Below are 19,617 nucleotides of genomic sequence, written 5' to 3' on the forward strand. Positions count from 1 at the left end.
AATGGAAAAATGTTCCATGCTCATGGATTGGAAGAACAAATATTGTGAAGATGTCAATGCTACCTAGAGCAATCTACACATTTAATGCAATCCCTATCAAAATGCCACCGACTTTTTTTCAAAGAAATGGAACAAATAATCCTAAAATTTGTATGGAACGAGAAAAGACCCCGCATAGCCAGAGGAATGTTGAAAAAGAAAAGCAAAGCTGGTGGCATCACAATTCCGGACTTCCAGCTGTATTACAAAGCTGTCATCATCAAGACAGTATGGTACTGGCACAAAAACAGACACACAGATCAATGGAACAGAGAGAGCCCAGAAATGGACCCTCAACTCTATGGTCAACTAATCTTTGAGAAAGCAGGAAAGAATGTCCAATGGAAAAAAGACAGTCTCTTCAACAAATGGTGTTGGGAAAATTGGACAGCCACATGCAGAAGAATGAAACTGGACCATTTCCTTACACCACACACAAAAATAGACTCAAAATGGTTGAAAGACCTGAATGTGAGACAGGAGTCCACCAAAATCCTAAAGGAGAACACAGGCAGCAACCTCTTCGACCTTAGCCGCAGCAACTTCTTCCTAGAAACATCTCCACAGGCAAGGGAAGCAAGAGCAAAAATGAACTATTGGGACTTCATCAAGATAAAAAGCTTTTGCACAGCAGAAGAAACAATCAACAAAACCAAAAGACAACAGACAGAATGGGAGAAGATATTTGCAAATGACATATCAGATAAAGGGTTAGTATCCAAAATCTATAAAGAACTTCTTAAACTCAACATCCAAAGAACAAATGATCCAATCAAGAAATGGGCAGAAGACATGAACAGACATTTTTCCAAAGGAGACATCCAAATGGCCAACAGACACATGAAAAAGTGCTCAACATCGCTCGACATCCAAATCAAAACCTCAATGAGATACCACCTCACACCAGTCAGAATGGCTAAAATTAACAAGTCAGGAAAAGACAGATGTTGGTGGGGATGCGGAGAAAGGGGAACCCTCCTACACTGTTGGTGAGAATGCAAGCTGGTGCAGCCACTCTGGAAAACAGTATGGAGGTTCCTCAAAAAGTTTAAAAAAGAGCTACCATTACAACCCAGCAATTGCACTACTGGGTATTTACCCCAAAGATACAAATGTAGTGATCCGAAGGGGTACATGCACCCTGATGTTTATAGCAGCAATGTCCACAATATCCAAACTATGGAAAGAGCCAAGATGTCCATCGACAGTTGAATGGATAAAGAAGATGTGGTATATATGTACAATGGAATATTATGCAGCCATCAAAAGGAATGAAATCGTGCCATTTGCAACAACGTGGATGGAACTGGAGGGTATTTTGCTGAGCGAAATAAGTCAATCAGAGAAAGACAATATCATATGATCTCACTAATATGAGGAATTCTTAATATCAGGAAAGAACCTGAGGGTTGCTGGAGCGGTGGGGGGTGGGAGGGATGGGGTGGCTGGGTGATAGACATTGGGGAGGGTATGTGCTATGGTGAGTGCTGTGAATTGTGTAAGACTGTTGAATCACAGACCTGTACCTCTGAAACAAATAATATATTACATGTTAAAAAAAAAAAAAAAGAAGATAGTAGGAACAGAAAAATGAAGGGGGGGAATCAGAGGGGGAGACGAACCATGAGAAACTATGGACTCTGAGAAACAAACTGAGGGTTCTAGAGGGGAGGGGGATGGGAGGGATGGGTTAGCCTGGTGATGGGTATTAAAGAGGGCACGTTCTGCATGGAGCACTGGGTGTTATACGCAAACAATGAATCATGAAACACTACACCAAAAACTAATGATGTAATGTACGGTGATTAACATACCATAAAAAATAAAATAAAATAAAATAAAATGGATTTATTCAATTTTACATTACTAGTTGCCACCAACACTAACAGTGCATCATTTTATAACTAGGTTTCATTTTGATCTCTGTTTTAGGAATATACCAGCAGCATTATTTTGTCAGATACATATATGTGTGTGTGTGTGTGTGTGTGTGTGTGTGTGTGTGTGTGTGTATGATTCTATTTCAATACTGTATTTCAAATGTCTGAAAAATCATTCAGTGATGGCTATAAGAAAAATCTGCATTTCCCTCTGAAATTGCAACCGGTCTCTGAGTGTTTGAATTCCATAAGCTGCATGGAGAAAGTAAGTTTTGCCTGGTTTTTCCACTGTTAACCTAGATTCCACAATAATATCTGGTACATGGTATCTGCACAATAAATTTCATGAATGATTGAAAATTTTAAAAATGGCACCAATTAGTGATGGAAAAATTTCCAGACAGGTTACTTTTAATTTATGCTCAAAAGATTTGGTCTTAGAATCTCATTTTCACTTTGAAGTAAAAATATTCTCATACCATACACAGATACTGTAAATCTTTGCAGATTTTTATAGATCATGAGAAAAACATTGTTTAGAAGGTAATTCTTAAAAATGCCCCAAGAAAACTCATCAATGTTCTGCTCAGTAGCATGTCCTCCACAGCACCCCATCAGAATAATGCCAATCCCCAAACCTTTCCACTGGCTTCTATAAGGGATGGCCCAACCAATAGGAAATAAACACTCGATGTATTCCAGCACATACAAACTCACCAAAATTCACAATTATTTAAAACCTAGAGTATCTGTGGCACTGAGTACCCGTGTAGCAGCGAAGCTATTTTTTAGAAAATAAGTGGTACCCCAAAGGACCACACAGCAGAAACTAGTGGATTATTTGTGGAGTTCTAACACACCGCTATGATGTTAGAATCAGTTACAGATTTCATTTCACATTAAAACACCTGCTCTCCAAAAAAAAAAAAAAAAAAAGGTATGAGGAAAATTGAAGTCTTCTCATTTCAGATATTTGACGAACTGGTTTTTATATGTTAATAAAGTTTAAAGTTAGCCTGAGTAGTTCTATGCATTAAACTTGGGGCAAATGTCTCTTTACTTTGAGAGTAAAGTACCAGATGAAGAGAGTGTCAGGACAGGATTCTCTGTTCAAACCAGGCAGAATTTTTTTTTTTTTTTTGGTCATCAGATTACAGAGTGGTGCTTAGAAATAATAGAGTCTTAAAGGGTCTTTCAAGAGTCACCAGGGACGACAATAAAATTTATTGTGCCCTCCACTGGAGCAAAAACTAACACACTTGGAACTCCCATTCTACCTGAATCCACAACCTCATAATGCACATTAAAGATATTCCCTCTTCTGTTTTGCTTTCCGTGGGACTGAAAAATATCAAGAAGATGGAAATCATCAGCTTCAGAGAGGAGTGCTTAAAGTTTCACTTACAAATATCTGAGGCGGCATCACACCTGCACATGGATAATTGCCAGTGGCAGATTTCCTAATAAAACATGCCTACTTAATAAGTGTCTCTCGGAATAGCATTGGTCTGGTTCTTGAAGGGACTGGCAATAATACATTTGGTGGAACTCGGGAAAAGCTGGGAAAGTAACAAAAGAAAAACTGCCACAAGTGATTAGAGATGAAGCCCAGTCAGTGTCCATCTAAGCCTGATTTTGAAAAAGAGAAATGTATACTTTGTTAATCTCAGTTTCAGCATAGTAAGTAAGTCCTTAATACTTCATATATGGGCTATATAGAACTCTTAAGTTAAAGGAAAATAATTCTTGCTTAAGTATTTTCTTAGACTTTTTTTTTTCCCCTCAAACCTTTTTTAGGACTACTTCTTCTGGGGTCACCAAAGACGAATGTTCATAATACACAAAACCTGACCTTTCTGCCAATTCCACAAACCAGAAAACTTGCAAGTATCATTGGCCTACTTTACTGCTGTGAAATAAAAATTCACTCTGGAAAAAATATATCCTCCTTCAGCCTAAAGCATCTATTACCATGTATGGCCTCAGCATTAATCACTATTTCACCAGACCTATTTTTCTCCACTTAACCCATCCTGAATTGGTCTATTTCTATCACATATATGTCTCAGTATGTCAAATTTGTTGCTCTATTTTTATATATGTCCATTTTTTTTTACTACATGTTTCCTCAGAACGGTGTCCTTCCATTAATTATCAATATGACATATTATACATGTACACAAAATTAATTTTATTCTCTAAATTATAAGTCAAATGTCTATGACAAATATTCCCCAGATCTCCTTAGAAAGTAAGAATTAGTTTTGTATAAACTTATGCTATATTTCATATATAATTCTACTAACCCCTCAATTATTTGCACTTTGCAATACATGTAATCATTTCCTTGACTACTTTCTCTACAAGGATGAGAATATTTTGTGGACAAAAACTGAGTTATTATTCATTGTATTTTTATTTCCCCCCACTGCCTTGTAGTAACTTCACATATTTTTTGACAAGTCGTAGGCTTAGGTTTACAGATACCCCCAAAGACTTGGTTCTAAATCAGAAGATGCAGTGATCTAGCTGGACATCCTACAAACTCAGTCTGGAGAACTGACTGGGTTACACTGGAATTAGAGAAATACATTATTTAAGTATGTTTGACATTGGGTCAACTGGCCTCACAATCTCAATAAAGATTTAAGCAACATTTAGCAAATAAAAATCCAATGACAGGACAAGGTATAAATCTGGAAATTTTAATACTGACATCCCAAAGATATGGGGCGTATTCCTCAAGTAACTGGTACATAATAGTCACTATACCAAATGGACTGGAAACTGAGGCATGCTCTGTCCAAAGGATGATGAAACATAAAATAAGGCCTTGAGTAAACAGGATTGGAACTGGGGTGGTTCTGCAGTCTTCAAATGAAATTACAAAGAAAAATAATAAACATGGACTAAGATTAAGTCAGAAAGTGATTTTTGTTGATTGGTCCAAGAGGAGGGTCAGAGTAAGAGGAGTTGCTTTACTTAATGGCAATGTGAACACCCAGGACTTCCTTCTTCCCAGGTCAAATCTACGCAAAAGAAATTCGCCATGAGTACAAAATATCCTATTGTCCGAATGCATATACTGATTATAATCTACCCAAGATGGCAGGGGTGAAGCTGCAAAACTGTTTCTTGCCTGTGTTAAGAAAGGCTCCATGAACCATACCCAACCCTGGATCTCAGGGGTTGGGCGGGGGGGCACAATCATGGGAAGCAGAGTAGGGGCTGCCGAAGTGTTACTCAGCAACTCTGCAAATACTACTTCATATTCAAACAACTGTAGAAATTATATTAAGTTCAAAAACTATTTTTACTATGTTGAAGAGCATTATTATCAATATTAGAAAGACAAATCATGAGCCTTAGCTGCTATTTTATTAAATTAAATAGGATTTGTATTGCTAAGGAAACTTCTGTGGAACTTCTTAGTCCATCTCAAGTGAACATATCTAGAATAGTGTCAGCTTTGTAAGAACAAGTAACACTGATGATAGTAACTCTTCTTCATCATCAACACCTTACCCTTATCTCAAACTTAATTCTGTGCAGTAAGTGGGAGCTAACATTAGCAATATTAGAGATGCATTCATTTTTATTAACACATGTACCATATGGAACTCCATAGGTAGTATAAAACAAGATATGTGCAAATGGAATTAGGCTGTTGAGCCACCACTGCATAAGAAATGACATTTATTTGATATCCACAATTTGAAATTAAAAATGATTCAGTTAATTACTCACCAAATATTTATTAAGAACCCACCACATTTAAGAGAATGTTTTGGAATGTTATGATAAACATATTAGTAAGGCACAGTCTCTATCTTAAAGTTTCACAACATGCAAAAAATAGATTTATAGATAGAAAATATAATTGATTACAGAATAAAGTCTAGGATGAAGAAGTGAAGCAGGAATAAAATAATTAAACTTTCTACCTGGGATCACAAAGACTTCCTGAAAGATACTATGTTTGAGACGAAGTTTTAGGAATTAAGTGAAAGTACAATTGGACAAGATTGGAAGAATGTGTTTTGGGTCAAATGGAGCAGACAGAACATGCTACATAAAGAGCTTGTGAAATAGCACGCTGCACTCAACGAACCTGTAGAATCTGGTATTAAAGAGTAGAGTGAGATAGTTTTCAAGACATATGTAGCTAAAGATATGATAACAGAAGCAAGATGTTGCAGGGTATTTATGGCATGCTAATGGGCTGGGATTTTATTCACAGGGCAAGTGTTTCTATGTAAAAGGCAACTACTCAACTCTATTCTTGTAGAATGAAAACAGTCACAGACAATGTGTAAATGAATGTGGAAGACTGTGTCCCATTAAAACTTTATTTACCAAAACAAACCATGGGATGGATTTAATCTATAGGCTGAAGTTGGTCAGCTCCTCCTATAAAGGATCGGTAATAACAGAACACACTAAAATAATCATACTTGGTATAAAAATACCTTGGTGGTTGTATAGTGGATGGACAGAAAGATACGAGATTAAGTTAGATAAATCATTTTTCTAGTAATAAATACATTTTTGATAGTTCAAGGTATTGTAATGATCAAGTACAAAGAATGAGAACAACATTTAGGAAGCATAATCAATCGGACTTTGTGTTTAATTGATATGGGAGGGTGCAGAAGGTGCTAAAGTCATGGGATAGTTAACAGAAAATGAATTAAAATGGAAGAATAAATTTGAAATGAAGAGTTAGTGATAAATTCAGGATTAGATCCTACAGTGATTACATTTACAGATGAACTTATGTTGTACATAATGGCTGGGATCTCAGAAGACATATCTTGCTGTGTTGATTTAGTGGCCATTAGCCTGATACTGATAGTTAAAATCTTAAAGGTGATATTACATAGGAAGAGGGTATAGAAACTAATAAATCCTACAGTGACATCTATTCACAGCAACCCTTATAGTTTCTCATTAAATAATAAACATGAATTTCCTATCAGAAATCTATTCTCCTGCACTCTGAGCCCATGACATCAGGTCAGATAGATTCTACCCCATTCAGAAATGGATTCCGATGGGTCTAGACTAGTAGTTTTCCATTCTGATGGTCCTTTTACTGGTCCACTGGATACAACTGGCAGTGTGTGGGTGTTTAGAGGAAAGGATGCCACTAGTATCATTTCCCTAGGGTAGGGAATGCTAACTACCACTGAATGCTCAGACATTCTTGCACAAAGAATGTCCATTGCCAAACACTGACCTACACTAGTCAGCATACTGCACTCATTGTTATGGTCCTCTGGACAAGAATTTGAACTATCAGAGCCAACATGTGGCTGAACATTTACTCTGGGGCTTCATGGATAGCAACCAGGGGGGTTTCCTTTCAGTCTATTTACATTTGGAAGCTCACAGTTTGGCTCTGTTCTATTCCTGCTAGCATACTTTTTGTAAAAAAAAAAAAAAAAAAATCTTACACATGGAGGGAGAAAATCAAGTTGATCCTAGAAAAAGAACATAAGTGCATCTTGGTAACATATTTTGATTAACAAAGTGAAACTCAGCCTACCCCTTGACTATTCTGTTACTTGAACTAATAAATTCTCTTTTTTCATAAGCCAATTGAAAAACCATTTTCTACGAAAAGAAAATCTATCTGAAAAGGAGCCATGAATAGAGAATCCTGAGGAGTATAAAAATTTTAAATCAGAATAATAGGATGGACAGGAAGAAAGAACAGAAATGACCAGTAACACAGAAGAACCAGGAGTAATAATTTTATGAAAACCAATGGAGAAAAAATTTTAAAAAGAAATGGTCAACAGTGTCATCTGCTCAAGGATAATGAGACTTGATGAAATGTTTTATATATGGCAATAGAGAAACCAATGTCCAAATCTGCCAACTTTATTTCAGGTGCAGAAGCCAGATGGCAACTTTACTACAATTGCTTTTTGGACCCATCCAGTTATGTACTTACTTTTATTAAGACGTGACGAGATTACTTACACAGTGCAAGGACATACAAAGGATGGAGAATTACTGATACTAAATTTTTGATTCAAATGTATACAGTTCACAAAAAATAATTACTTGAATCATAAATCCATACACACATATGTGTATATATATGCTAAACATCAAATGCTGTAACTACTATTCACAATTATAGTGATAGGGTGGGTTAATGAAAAACTATACTCATCAAGAAGTTAATGTAACACTTAAGAGTCAGCTTGGGAAAAGTCTTCATGCCTCGATTTCATATAGAGCCTTCTCTTTTCCAATTGTCAAACACATTATTATTTATTGCTCCTCCAGTGATGTTCCAGCTCACTTGTGCGGTATGGAAATTAATGTCGAGCTGGCACTTGCTTATACAACCTGCCATAAGATTGTCCCTGGTGGTCTAGTGGTTAGGATTCGGCTCTCTCTCTCAACCTGCCATAAATAAGGAATAGCTGATGACAAATCCTGGAAGATGCAAAGGAGACAGTCTTAGATGAGCTGAAGAGAAAATGTTTCTACAGGACACTGGAAGAGTACTTTGCTTGGAGTGAAGAGAGCATATGAGACATCAGAGAAGGAAGACAAGACTTCAAGAAAAGGGTATGACTGCAAATGATAATAAATATATTTTCTTCCCTAGTGATTGATCTCTGAGTGAACCATAGGTTTCTGAGTGAGCAACTCAGGCCAACTATTTGCTGAGACAGCCAATGTCTGATGTGGTTTAGGATAAGTAAGAACTCCCCAGGAGATTCTGACATGAGCACCATGGAAGTTAGAAGGGCAATGTGCAAGCAAAAATGGCATAATCCTCTAATACTAAGCAATTATAAACTAGGTCAAACCCATACAAAATCAGGAACTTTGTAATTACAAGGGAGAAATATACCAAAATCTCATGCTAACTGGGGAGTTAATGATGAATTATATTAATTAAACTTATTAATATAATCCTACGGCGTCTTATAAGTTAACTTCTTGGAAAATCAATACCTGGGAAAAGTCATGCAAGAATGCACCATAAATACTTGAATCCAAGATGATGTTTTCACAGCAGAGACTTAACATATTGTTCCATGAGTAATTACTCAAATTTTAGACTCTTCAATTACAGTCTTCCTTGACAATAGGTTCAGAGTTACCATCCTATTTGTGTACATTGTTGAAAATATGATAATGGTATGTTTCTCCTCTACTATCCAATCTGAAGAACATTCTTGTTGCAATGGCTTAGAATATTCTGGAGTGGCTTATTATTTCTATTCCATGTTATTGTGGAAGGTGTTGTATATACTACCCAGGATTTTGCTGACAAAGAATCACTTCTGACAAGTTTATTACTTTAAAAATTAACAGAACACAAAAGCCCTATAGTCTCTCATAATTTCCTCTGTTGCCTTATTTTCACTGACCTTCCCTACCTACCCCATGGCTAAAAGATCTGTGTCATGCAGTATTTGGATCAGATCCACTGGCAACTGCCCTCTGCAGCCTCCTCCCCCTGAACATAGTGAAGCATTCCTGTCAAGTACCTTTTCATAATAGAAGTTTGTTATAAAATCAATCCTATGTATTTTTACAGAGCCCTTCATTAGAACTATGTGCACACATATGACACACACAATAGTGGATCAAATTTTACTGGACAATAATGAAAAGAAATAAGCACTTATGGAAATGAAAAGGAATTGCTCTCCCTTCCTGATTATTAAATGTCCAGAAAACTTGTTACCTGTAACTTGTTTCTAGAATCGGAATACAGGGGAATATTACCCCTATAGCTAAGAGATTATGCTCAACTCCTGGGGAAGGCTTATGATACAAGCCCATTGCCTGAATCCCATTGCCATCACCTGCCAATTCCGGAACACATAAACCGAAGGATCAGAACTCAGTTGTATGTGGGAAGGCTCCCCCATCTCCGTTCTCTCTTTAAATCGTTACAACAACAAATTGTCATTTCACTGTTCCATGACAGAATGGATTTCCTACAGACCAAAACTTAACACACAGTTGAATCATTTAATGATTTCTAACTATTACCTGTTTATTATCTCTTGAAGTGAAATTCTTTACTAAGACTTTAATAGTGGGTCTGTCCCTGTTACTGTCACAGCCCATTTATTTTATGAGCTTGCTTTCTGTCAGGGGCTGCTACTGCAAAGTCATAGGCATACTATAAAAATATATATATTTTTGTCTTTCAGGTCCTCTCAGAGGCAGATACTGAGCTAAGAATTCAGTGTGAGTAATTTATTTAAAAAGTGCTCCCAGGAGGTGCTAGCAAGTGAATGGGAAACAAGATAGGGAAGTGAGAGAAGCCAAATCTGCCTGATACTGTGGAGAGCCCTGGACTGTAAGTCATGCCCAGGAGTTATTCTGCTTTGAGACAAATGAGCAGGATGTTCATATTCCAAGTTAGGTAATCATTAGCTAACAGCTTCCACAAGACGAGAAAAGAGACATAAGATTCTAGCCACTTCTGATCCTCCATACAAGGTGAGGGGGCTCTGACAGCCCAAACTTAACCCCAAAGAAGGTTGTAGGGGCAAGGAGTTAGTAAAGCACCTAGGAGCCTGGCGGGGATGATGGCATGCAAAGCTGGTAAAGAGAAGCAAAGCCAAGTTGATGAGGCAGAGCTATGGAAAGGTGGTAGAGAGCTCAGGGACACCTCTTCCCCAGAGAGAATCAACTTAACTGATCAAAATTAGTAAAGTCCAATCATTCAGAATCTCTGGAAATTAATCAAAGGGCCCTTCCAACAAATGACAGCAAAATCTACAGAACTAAGTAAGAAGTAAGAAGAGCAGGAAGCAGGGCATCTGAGCTAGGTGCTGCACCTACCTCCAAGGGCTGCAAGCTGAAGAGCTATTTCAGCGGACTGAGCAGCCATGGGGCACCTCCCTCAGCTTCAAAGGCTGCGGTAGAGCGTTTCCTAATGGAAAATCCTAGCACTGAATTGAGGCATGAAAGAGCAGAAAGGGATCCATGGGCTTGAGCAATATCTTTGGCATTTGAGAGGAATGAACAAGTTGGTACTTGTAAGGATTGTGGGACTGTGTGGTGGTTGCTGATGAGTGCCTCTGATGGATTGTAACAAGTAGACATGAGTTTCAGGACAGGTTACCATCATCGTAAAACAAGCTATACAAGGCAGAGGGCTCCATGACTATATTTTGTTTTGTTTCCTTTTAAGAAAGGAAGAGACAGAGGTGGGAAGGGGCAGAGAGAGAGAGAGAGAGAGAGAGAGAGAACCTTAAGCAGACTCCACATCCAGCGCAGAGCCAGATGTGGTGCTCGATCTCACAGCCCTGCGATCAAGACCTACGTCAAAAATCAAGAGTTAGATGCTTAACCGACTGAGCCACCCAGGCGCCCCCTATGACTACATTTTAAGAGACCCTCATCACCTGCACCTGGAGAAATGATAGAGCAGAAAGCAGGCACAGGACTCAGTGGACTGAGTAGTCAAATTTCAGAGAAGACAACATGTTCAGGCTCTGCAAATCCCTTCATGCCAAAGTGAGGGCCCAAGAAAGGAGTAGTCCTCACACTTGAAGTGGGGATATCTCAGTAGAAGTCTAAATGTGCTAATCCCTCTAGACTTTCTGAGCTTGTCTAAGAAATATGCTTGTAAGAGGAAATTGTCATTAATGATGAATTCAACTGACTATAATTTTCTATAGGTTAGGACCTCTGGTTGGAAATGATGTTTCAAAATCCTATTATCAATGGGATTACTGGGTCCCAGAAGAGCATAGGCCAGATGGCAGCATTTAATTGTGCGAGGCAGGGTGGATGCAATTACCATATATGGGTGGCATATTTGGAATGACAGCCAGTTTGGAATGGTCAGGATCTTACAGAGATATATAGTAATGGCTAAGAGATTATGATGCTCTTAAGGGCAATATAGATGGACACCCAGTCACACTACTGCCTAATGTGTATAATCCAAAGGACATGAAGAAAGGAATAACCTGAGGGCAGCCTCTCCAATGGAAAGTCATGTAACATTATATGCACGTACATTTTTCCATATAAATTCTGCAGTCTACATGGAACCATAATACAATGTCATCACAATGAGCAAAACCTAAGGACAGACCCACATACCTGCATATCCCTACCTGGATACCTCTATTTTGACTGTTGAAGAGGCAAAACAGAAAGGCAGGCAGACCAATCATTGCCCTAGCACGTTTCCTTAAAACGTTATCGTACTGCAATAAGAGCAAAGATGTAATGCAAATAAAGCTCTTTCTCAGGGAGCTCTCAGATCTTTTCTCACTTTATTCAATCCCCTTTGGATGTTTAAAATATTGTAAGAGAGTGGTTTTTGAGAACAGAAAAAAAGTTTGTGTTATAATCTTGATCTGTTTAAACTACAGTGAATTTTATTATATTAATCCAAAAATGCTACATGTTGAATGCATAAAACATTCTATCTTTATTTTCACTCTAAAAACATTACATTCCTCTATAAACAGTAATAAAGGATTGGCATCTGTGATGGCACATTGTACTAAAAATACTTCAATTATCTATTTTGACGATTGCTCCTTATGTCTTTACAAAATGCTTTGCTCAAAATCTTAATAAGCAGTACTTCAGATATAAAATTCATGTCCTCTCTCTTGTCGAACTGGCAGCTGCTTTGATAAGAATGGCATTCGAGACATCAATTTTTTTGAAATTTTATTTGTAAATATAAAAATTGTAAATATAAAATTTTTAATTGTAAATATGAAGTTTTATCTCCCTTATCTTCTGTTTATTTTTATCAATGCATGTTCATGTCATTTTGTCAATGTCACAATCTATTTATAAACATGTCAAATTATGTATATTAAAGTGTTATTGATTCAGTTTCTTAAAGATAGAGCCCATTCTCCTAGTGAAAAAGAAGTGGACTGGCAAATATTCCTGAGGATTTCTTTGATAAATTTCACCATCAGTCATGTCAGTAAAGGTAACTCAATATTTATATACTTCCATATATTTTTATCTATAAAGAATAATAATAATCTATAAAATAACACTTAGTACTTTATGAAAAATCGTATTAAAGATATTGGAAGTAATTCAGACTAAATTTTATGGTTATCTGAAACTAAATTTAAGTGCTATTATGAGAAAGTTATTTTATTGCATTACTTTTTTTTAGCAAGATAATCTCATGTGCTACTTTTGGTCCAGCTTTCTCTTTAATTTTCTGTGTCAATAAATTTATTTTTTAATAAAATAATACATAATTCACTACTAAAATATAAAGTACTTGGTAATGTTACAACTCAATGGAAGCAATAAATAACGGAAACTGATGTGAAAATTATTAACTTGCAAATAAGATTTAGCAAATTGAAGATTTATGGTAGCGGAATGGACATAATCCTGACTTATGACTTGTATGTGAAGAAAGCATTTCCACCGAACAGATGCAAAACCTTGGGAAATTGTTCAAAGTCTCTGGGCTTCAAATTTCTCCCCCTTTAAGTCTAAAATTCCAAAATCTGGGTCACAATCATGTAAAGAAGGGAATTTTCTACGTCAAATATTTATGACTCAGATCAAAATATGTACCATATCCGAGAAACTTGGAAACATCTGGAATTAGATTCCTTGAGAGTCATATCAACACAATGGTGACTAAACTTGGCCAAAATCTAAGCCATTTAAGAATGAACAGAAAGAAGGAGGAGATGGTTAGCAACAGTTTAAAAATTCATTCTCTTATTTTACCAAAGCAAAAACCCTAAGAAAGCAAGGTGACCCACCCTTATCCCTTTGTAAACACGCTAATGATAGACCACCAGGCAATGGGTCAATGGCATTTGCTTGTGGGAGAGTCCTTATTTTTTTTTTTTTTTTTTTTTTTTGGGAGAGTCCTTATTGATGGAACACTTTTAATAGGATGTACCTGGTCTGTCTTAGCTGCTTTTTATAGCAAAGAAACCTGGAAATTATGTATTTATGGGGAATGACTTCCCGAAAAATATCAGGTAAGCTATGTAAGTCTAAAATTGTGCTCTTTCATGAGAAAATATTTCTTTCCATATAAGTGAAGTGAGTGCATCCATTACTTGAAGACTCCATATGTGAAAATATTTATAAACCTTATATGTTAAATGTGGGCCAAGGATTTAACATAGTAGGAGCAGTAGTGGTAAATCTGGACCTCTTTCTGCTTTGTGTAGGCCCCTTGTGATGACCTGTGTATATGAAATTATCAGTGATGCTTAACACTAAGTAAGTCATCTAGTTCCTATGAGCTTGATTTGACAATCTGGTATTTATTATTTCAAAATGCCAACCTAAAAGGAGTTTTTTTATCTAAAATATCTCAGACACCTTCTAAATTACTGTATTTATTGCTGTGAGGTAATAACAAAGATGACTGTTTTATTTCTTTTAGACATAAAAAGAAGTCTTGCCAGTAAGTATGAGATGTTTGGGAAATATTTTTCCTAATAGTAATACTAATAGTTAATAATTTTTCCTAAAAGATGTTTATCTATTTATCAATCATACTAAACATTTGAACTACAAAGTGTGCATCCATTTTCATAGCGATACAGGTGATATTGACCCCGACAATCACGCAAGACATAGTGATCTTTTTCTACTGATATCATTTTACTTTTCACCATGATTTGTACAATGAGATACTTAGCTACTTGAATACATTCATGAAATAATACAGGCAATTCTTCTTGTTTATAACTATTACACACTGTTACTAATGATATAATCAATTTGGGATTCAGTGATATTGAGGAAAAAGGAGTTTGAGAGAAGTGCTCCTTCTTTATAATTCAATCCCCCCCCCCAAAAAAAGACTTTATCAAATTAATTAAGGCAGTTTATGCTCAAAAACAAAATGTAAAATGATGTGTTAAGAATGCCACAAGGATGGGGCACCTGGGTGTTTCAGTGGGTTGAACATCTGACTCTTGATTTGGGCTCAGGTTGTGATCTTGGGGTCATGGGATTGAGTCCACATCAGGCTTTGTGCTCAGTGTGGAGTCTGATTGGGATTCCCCCTCTTCCTCTCCCACTGCCCCTCCCCCCACTTGCACTCAATCTCTCTCTCTCAAAATAAATAAAATCTTTAAAAAAAAAAAAAAAAAAGAATGCAACAAGGAGCACTTTAGGTTATGTTTTATACACATGAAATAGAATTCAAATATTATTCCCAGAACTCTTAACATTTTAGACATGCAGGGATAGGAAAAGTTCAAATTAGTATGATACTCAACTAATCACAAAGTTTTACTTTAATTTACCTCTGCTAATAAAAATAATCATAAATATTAGTTCTCATTTCTTTAATTCTTTCAGAAAATTAGTTCCTGAGATAGTCTTAAATTATAAGGGTGTTAAAATTTAAAAAATAATTAAAATTTTAAAAAATTTAAAAATATAGGATATGCTTGTAAATCTTGTCAAAGTTCTTTTTTATTCAGTATCAGCTTCAGTCAATATGTATATAGGTAGGTTTATGTTCTATATTTGACAAGTCAACAACCTGATTAATGTCTGTCTAGACAAAAGATGCTCCTTATTAGAATCACATTTTGGAACCTTGAAAAACATTATGACCTTGAAAACTATATATGTTTTATAAGTTATAATTTTATTCAGATACATGTCTTCTAAAAGATAGGAAGTTCCTGAAACATATAAACATATACATATATATGTGTATATATGTATACACACACACACTCAACATGTATATGTTATATATACATAAATATATGTATATATATTTTATACATACTAACTCTATATGTGTGTTTATATATGTATTTTATAAATATATAGAATTATATACACATAAATATATATGTATTTTATAATTTATCTACTCATTCCTTTCCCTGGAAGGAAAAGTCTACTGCTCAGCTCAATAGTCACTTAATTCTCATTACCATCACAAAGGTGTCTTTTGTTAATAATCAAAAAATTCTCAAAAATACTATTATTTACTATAGTCCTTTCTGCCCCTCGACTTTTAAGCTGGTTCAACACATTAAAGTAATAACATAGTCATGATGTCAAAAAATAAAACAAAATCAGCGAGCAACTATTCTAAGAAAACTCGGTCAGGTCTTCTAAGTGTTGGCAATTCTAAAGACGCCTTTATACTCTTAAAGTTGACTGGGGACCCAAATGGGCTTCTTCTTGTGTGGCTTATATTTATCAATATTTATTGTATTAGAATTAACAGATATTTAAAAATACTTAATCTAGGGGCAAATGGGTGGCTCAGTCATTAAGCGTCTGCCTTTGGCTCAGGTTATGATCCCAGGGTCCTGGGATCGAGCCCCACATCGGGCTCCCTGCTCAGCAGGAAGCCTGCTTCTCCCTCTCCCACTCCCCCTGCTTGTGTTCCTTCTCCGCTGTGTCTCTCTCTGTCAAATAAATAAATAAAATCTTTAAAAAAACTTAATCTAATATAACAATAAGAATGTGCTAACATAAGTAATTTTTTTATGAAAAAATAGCCATATTTTCCAAAAATACATACTGTAGATTGAGTCATTATTTTACATTTTGGTAAATCCCTCTAAGGTCAGCTAGATTCTCCCATAAGCTTCTGCATTTTTTTAAAAAAGATTTTATTTATTTGACAGTGAGAGAGGGAACACAAGTGGGGCGGGGGGAGCTGGAGAGGGAGAAGCAGGCTCCCCGCTGAGCAGGGAGCCCTACACGGGACTCAATCCCAGGACACGGGACTCGATCCCAGGATGCTGGGATTAGGACCTGAGCTGAAGGCAGAGATGCTTAACTGACTGAGCCACCCAGGCACCCCCAGCTTCTGCATTTGATTTGTTGCAATATCACCTGCCATGTAGTTTCTGAAAAACTTAATTATACTCTCACGAAGAAGAGAGAATGAAAAGAGCCAAATAATATTTTATTATTATTTGGAAACTAGTTTTGACTTCCATGATACCCTACCTGACCTCAAGGACCCCCAGAGCTTTACAGATCTTCCTTTCTTACAGAACCTGAGCCTGAAATCATGAGCACTGAAGAATATTATTACAAGGCCTCATCATTTAAGAATACCAGGTATGTTCTTAAATCGTATGTTATCAGGGACAGAGAATGAGACATTACAAGCCTGGTTCAGATACAGCACTCAGGGGACCACTGGACCCAGCCATAGTCCCACCATCAGTGCCCGCAGCTGATTTCCTGCTGGTGCCCACGGACCCATGGTCATTGAGCTATACTCAACAATTCCAAGAAACTAGTAATATTCTCTAGGTTGTTTCCCTTGGATCCAAATCTGTGATGTTTGGATATTCATACCTGACTATCCCTGAGAAAACGAATGTTTATTTTCCACTTTACTTCTGAATTTTTCCACCAGCAATCTCTAGAGCACACAGAAGTACCAATATCATTCTCTGTCCTATCGTGGAACCTAGACAAATTCAGTGCCTCAGCGGGGCAGATGTGTGGACCAAGAGGCAGACCATGAACAGCTATCAGATCAAAAGTCTGTGTGAGAAATAGGCTTCCAGGAGCTGGTATTCCCACCACCTGCTTTCTCAACTCACAGCCAACACTCCTGCCAGCAGTTACATCAGTATCTAAGGAACATCAAGTATTCCATCCGCTCTTCTTCATCAAGGGGAACGGAAGGGGGCTATTTTTATGCCATGTTTTCCTTGCCTATAATGCAATCACCAGCCAAGATTGCTATCACCTGAGTAAGACTGACTGGGTTTGAACAGAGCTAATCACGTACCAGCTCCGTTAAACTCTCAACGCCTAAAATTCCTCAAATACAAAAGGCAGATAACGTGCCTATCTAATAACACTGTTGTGTTCGAATATACGTGGCCCAGAGTCAGAGAGTAACAAACGTCAGCTGTTTGCTGTACTTAGATCATTTCCAATAGCTTAGCTCACCACTATGATAAATCTCAAGGCTTTTACAACTTTATATTAAAAAGAAACAAAACAGGAGAAAAATTAATCATACCTTTCAGAATACACTTTGGTGGTATTTTACAATTGTGGAAAGGCAGATGAACAGGATTCTTCCTAATGTTCTAAAGAGGCTCAACGTTTTCTAAGGGAAAATGCAGCAAAAAGAATTGTTTGTAGAGTAAGAGATTGAGTAATAGCATCCAGAATTTTAAATTATGTTTTCCCTCCATTCAAATCCCATCCAGCTTCATACCATTTACATATTTTACAAGGCTTCATTCCATTGAGTATATGTGAAGGTATGAGGTGTGTGCTTATACATATATGTGTGTGTGTGTATTTGTGGGTGATGGGAAGGTTTCATCATGTCAAGAAAGACCTCTGTCCTGGTGACCTTTATCCTTGTGACTGCCTCTTGAGAAAACTTTTCTGAATAAGTTCAGAATGTTCACATGTAAAATGGGAAGCACTTGTAATCATATCCTTCCGTGGAAATTAGAGACATGCTTTTAGGGAGATTTTAAAAAGATGATGAAGTATAACAGATGCGAAACCACAAGAAACACAACCTAGATACAATTTTCCTAACAAGTTATGTGACTTGCACTTATCTCTGCTTTATTAAATAAACTTTGATAAAGACTGTGAATTTTAGTGAGCTGGTATGTGATTTTAATCACAGATCATGGTTTATTGATAGCTGGTATCACAGTTTATCAGTAATCAGATACAAGTGGATAGAAGTTTTTATTAATAAAGACTTTATAACTTCCTTTTGAACTAAAAACATGTCAGTATAACTCATACAGAGACCACAAATTTACTAAGGAAAGCCTGGAGCTGGAATAGCTAATGCTTCAGAAATGAGGTTATAGCAAAGAACTTGGAGAATGACAGATAATTCATACATATATACTCAGTCATATATTTAATGAGCACCTGCTGAGTATCAGGTAATTCTGAACAAGAGATTTGCCCTTGCTGAATTTACTCTTTTTGTGTGTGTGTGACAGGTCAAAGAGTTTATCCTGAAACAGAAGAGTTTCAAGAGAATCTTACCATTTGTGGAGGTCCAAGGTAGTTTAGCTAAGCAGAAGGACACAATGTTACAAACTATCCTCATTAGAAAAGCAGGTTTTTAAAAAATTCCAAAATAAAACTCAAGCTCAAAGATCATACTCCTGCATCACAAACAAGCATACAGCTTACTTTCGATTCCTAAAAACCAAATGTACAAAGTGAGCTTTGGTGACATTACACAGTACCCTTGAGAGATCAGTCCACTCAAAGAATTATCTATTGCTTAACCTTAAAAAAAGTCACCCAGGGTGACTATTTCTTGAGAAGTAGAGATGGTTGAGAAGTAGAGATGGAAGAAAGTAGCTTTTAGAGACAAGTGGAGCAAATGGCTCCCCCCCCAAAAAAAAAAGATGGGGTAGCAAAAGCATCAATGTTGTCAAGAGATAGGGCAACCCAAAAGATAAGGAGTCCTGCGGCCTCCAGTGGAGAAGCATGACCCTTACCTGGGGCCTGCAGGAATTAGAGTATATGAAGTGGGGTTTGGAACACAATCTGTCATCATTGGGACAGTTGCATTTAGTCTACAGATTTGTATTAGAAATTAGACAGCCCTGGGGCGCCTGGGTGGCTCAGTCGTTAAGCATCTGCCTTCGGCTCAGGTCATGATTCCAGGTCTTGGGATCAAGCCCCGCATCGGGCTCCCTGCTCAGCGGGAGGCCTGCTTCTCCCTCTCCCACTC

This window comes from Phoca vitulina, unplaced genomic scaffold (genome assembly GCF_004348235.1).
Source record: "Phoca vitulina isolate PV1807 unplaced genomic scaffold, GSC_HSeal_1.0 scaffold27, whole genome shotgun sequence".
Lineage (NCBI taxonomy): Eukaryota > Metazoa > Chordata > Mammalia > Carnivora > Phocidae > Phoca > Phoca vitulina.